Here is a 4903-nt window from a genome sequence, read left to right as displayed (position 1 = left end):
AACTAATCAATATATACTTGTGATCGTCAGCCATTAGAGAGGGTCAAACCACAAGAGGAAACACACCCCACGCATCCCCAGTGGTCACAGCATTTCACAGTTCTACTAGCAAAGGTATTAGCACCCCATTCTCTCCATACCCTACCTAGCATCTGCTGCTTGCTGTTTTTAAAACTTTGCTATTAATGTGGGGCTGATGTGTTACCTTTTTTAAAAGTTATAGCTAGAAGCACCTCGTGGTCCAGCGATCCTTGTACATGGTTAACCTAGGACCAGGAGGGCTGGGACTCGAATTGATATGCACACATCCTAGTTCAACGCAGCACGATTCACAGCAGCATAAGGATGGAAACAGCCTCAATGCCTTATGGGAGATTGGATAAATAGCGGTGGAATCCCGGTCTACACTGGAAAGAGACGATCAATCTGTCCAACGCCTTACAGTATGGATGAAATTGGGCATATGATGGCAAGAGAAAGGGGCCAATCGCAAGAGGGTGTCTATTGGATGAGTCCATTGTGGTAGAAAGTCAAGAAAAGCTTTATACCCTGACATCCTCTGAGGGTTACCAGGGTGGGAGGGAGACCTCCCTGCCAGCAAGCTGATTCTAAGTCACAGCGACCCTCAAGGAGAGAGTAGAACGGCCCAAGACAGAAACTTTTGATGGGAGTGGAAAGTCTCATTTTTCCCCAGAGTAGTGGCTAGTGCTTTCTAAACGCCAAGCATGTGGTTAGCAACCCAGTGTGTAAGCCATGACACAGCCAGGGCCCCCATGGGAGGGGAAGGAGGGTAAATCATTAACTAGAGGGTACACACATACTAATGAGAGGCAAAAACTAAAATGCACAGCAAAAATACATGTCCTTGATGGAACTATTGAATTGTATGATATGTAAATCATGTGACACTAGAACTGTTATGGAATAAATAAATAGACAAATATCCTACACATGTCTTTTAATTTTTTAAAAAAGATGTTTCTTTAGGTGTGACCAGGTGTATGAATGCATTTTTAAAAAAAACATTTTATTAGGGGCTCATACAACTGTTATCGCAATCCATACACACATCAATTGTGTAAAGCGCATTTGTACATCCATTGCCCTCATCAGTCTCAAAACATTTTCTCTCCACTTAAACCCCCGACATTAGGTCCTCTTTTTTCCTCTCCCTCCCTGCTCCCCCCTCCCTCATGAGCCCTTGATAGTTTATAAATTGGTATTTTGTCATATCTTGCCCTGTCCGACGTCTCCCTTCATCCACTTTTCGGTTGTCTGTCCCCCAGGGAGGAGGTCACATATAGTTCCTTGTAATCGGTTATGAATGCATTTTTAAATGATCTATACGTAAATATATATGTATATGTATATATATACATGCACAGGAAAAGGTTTTGAAAGACTATCTCCAGCCAGGATTCAGGTAGACTAGGGCTGCTGGATACTTTCATTCTATCTTGCTTTATATTCTTTATCAAGGAATATATACATTCATCAGTTGCGTAGTTAAAAAAAATTAACCCACAAAAGACACTAGAAGCTAATGATCATGACCTATCGTTTACAGATGTAGACACTGAAACCCACAGAGCTAAGTAACTTGCCAAAGTCTTAGGGCAAACAAGTAAATCTAGCAATCCTCAGATCCGAGGCTACAGGAAGAGAAGGGGCAAGCAGCATAAGGATGAGAGGAAGTAGAAATGGAGCTGGGCCCTGGTGGGGTGGAAGGGGGCTGACACAGCTGGCAGGAAGGAGTAATGAGTAAAGCTGTCAGATTTGAACCAACATTAGGGTTCTTTGAGGAGAGTAATCAGGAACCAGAAATCAGACCAAAGCCCTGGGCCGGAAGACTCTGCCAGGCATCTGCCACCCTGTTGATTTATTCAGCATTTGAGTCACTGGATCCCAGAAACTGGAGGCCAGAGTGAGGTCATTGCCCTAAAAGGCAAGGAGCAGAGATAACAAAGGCCCCTGGGGTATGAGAAGTTGAACCCGTTTGGTCAGAGAGCCACTGACACAACACCCACAAAGAATTCCTATCTAACAAGTTTTCCTTGGGACTCCAGAGGGCAGGCATGGGAGTCACCAGGAGGCTGCGATACCAGACAGGATGACAAACAAGCCGCCCGGCCAGGAAAACACAAGACAGTCTCAGCCAGAGCTGAGAGGGCTGGCTTGAACCTTGGGATGAGGTGGCTGGGTCAGGGGTAGACACTTAGGGAAAACTTACACATGCTCCATTTGAACAATCCCCTCCCTCAACACCCCCAATGTGAACAATTTCTTGCAGGGACATGGGCTTTACTTGTGTCCAGACCCCACTAATGCCTCCTGTCTTCAGCTCCCCTCCTAAACACTGAGAAAGAAAATAAGAGCAGCCTCTGATATTGCAAAGTTGGCCTAACCCTCCGACCTGAGCCATGCTTGCCCATTAAACATGAATCCTATCACAGAACACCCACTTAGACTGAGACCACGCTAACATGAGGCAACCAAGCCACTCCATAATTTTATGTAAACACATACACACATGCACAAATACACACGCATACACACATCCAAACATGAACACACACATCCATACATAAGAACACACTCATAAACACGTGCACACACACACACACACACACACACACACACAGAAGGATCCATGCCACCTATAAAGCCCCAAACACCTGCCTCCTGGTCCAAACCAATGAGGCTGCTTCTTTTCTAATGAATGACAGCTCTCTCCTGGCTCTAGTGCCTTCCCCATAGATAAGATTAAGATATCAGTCACAGAGCAGTCTTCATTTCCTGACAATATTAAATCCTACCTTTCAAGACCCTCCTCCAAACACCTAACCAAAGCCCGTATTCTATAGCAGGTTTCCCCCCAACACATGCTGAGGTGCCACATGCCTCTCAGTTGTCTGTGCTCTGACAGCACCCAGTGTCCTTGGCCTCATCTTGCCCTTGGGGATCCACCCTGAAGACCTGGGCCTATGTTGTGTGGGAAAGGTATACAAAGACAACAGGTACTCTCTGAAGAACAGCACCCATTCACTCAACAACTATTTACCCCCACACACGCCACACACTATCCTAGATAGCAAGAACAATAGACAACTTAAACAGGATCCCTGATTTGGGGGCGGGGGAGCTCTCAGATGAGGACATGGGTGGGAAACCCACATGAAGAGGGCAGTAAGATTCATGGAGAGAAGTGCTGTCCTTGAGATATGCCTTTGGGCCAACGTGGGTTACAAGAGGAGACATCTAAACTCACACGGAGGGGAGAGGGGAGCTCAGGGAAGGTTTGCTGGGGAGCTGGTCTAACTCATGCAGGTCACAAGAACAGGTCAGAGAGAGACGTCGCTCAGGGAGCAGGCACCTTAACACAGTCGGATCTTTCTAGAATAAAAACAAGGGAAAGGGTTAGCTGGAGAGCATTTAATAAATCGTGATTCGGAATCTGGGCTTTATCCTGGTGAAAAGGGGATGTCCCTAAAAGCTGATCTAAAGCCCGACATGGTCAAATGATGCTGTTTAAATCACTTGGATCTGTGAAATTTACTTTGAAATGCTCAAAATTATAATATATGTTGATGTGTAGATGAAAGGATGTGCAGACGGAAGCATATTTGATAAAGCCAATATAGGAAAATGTTAATGATAGGGTAGAGTTGTTTCCATTTTACAACGAGAAACTTTTTCTAGTGGCATGTTTTGAGTTTTGGGCCATGGCAATGGACTGGGCCAGCTCCATGGAGTGGCAGGGCTACAAAGGAGGCAGCTGTCAGTATAATCCCTGTGAGGGCTGCGGTAATGCCATGAAGGAGGCGGAGCCCAGAAGGAGGAGAGCCTGCTGACATGTGAGAAGGAGGGGGTGGACGATGACACCCCAGTGAAGGTGGCTAGGTGGGGAGTGTGTGTATGTGGGTGTGAAGAGGTGATTTGAGAACACGGGGGTGGGCACAGATCTGGGGAGGACACAGGACAAAATGAGGATCTCAGAGTGTCTGCAGAAACATGTTCTGGGGTTCAGATGCTCCTGACCTTGCAAGGGGCCCTTGTGGGTAAAAAGGGAAGCTGAGTCCTCTGCCTCCTCTAGAATTCTTTGGCCCTTGCTGGAAGATGGGTAGCCCTTGCTCATTCTCCCTCCTCAGGAAGCAGCTTCAGTCTTTGAGTGCTTCCTCCTTCCTACTTTGCTACCCATTCTTCTGTCTCTTGAAGACCCTCTATCTAACTTCCTGCACCCTCCCAGCGGCACGTTTTCTGGAGAACAGGTCTTCTACCCTGACTTCTGCACCTCCCTTCTCTTCTCGGCCTCCCTGGGAATTCCATCCTGGAATTTCTTTTCCAGTGTCACCGTATTTGTCTCTCTTTCATGCCCATGTTTTCCAGTGGGGGTGATAGGTAGGAAGATGAGGGATAAATTAGGTTGTCTCCACAGAATGTCTATGCTAAATGAAAATTAGCTGAGTGTGCCACAATAAAGGGGTTTGAAATAAATCAGGCATACATTAGTCACCTGTGGGGACAATCCCAAACTGGGCATCTTTAGAGTAAGGGCACCTAGGAGCAGGTGAAGGCCAATCTGGGAACACACTAGGCACCAGCTACATTACATCCCACATGGGCCTGAACTCAGTCACTAAGCATGGCTCATACCCAATAACCATGCTATCTTACCTTTCATGGGATTTTATTCTGGAAGAAAGTTTCTGCGTGCGCTTTGAATTGAAAGAGTAGTGCTAGAGTGTCCCATGTAACTTGTGCTCAACTACTTATTGAAAGGTTGGTTTGAATCCAACCAGGGGCATCACGGAAGAAAGGTCTGGCGACCTGCTTCATACACTTTAATATTCATGTTGTTCTGATGCGGAGACTGACATCACCACTAGGGCCCCTTGAGGAAACA

Source organism: Echinops telfairi, unplaced genomic scaffold (genome assembly GCF_000313985.2).
Source record: "Echinops telfairi isolate 266 unplaced genomic scaffold, ASM31398v2 ScPeMD7_7453;HRSCAF=8491, whole genome shotgun sequence".
Classification (NCBI taxonomy): domain Eukaryota; kingdom Metazoa; phylum Chordata; class Mammalia; order Afrosoricida; family Tenrecidae; genus Echinops; species Echinops telfairi.
The sequence above is the reverse complement of the archived record's forward strand: the minus strand, read 5'-3'. Positions refer to the sequence as shown.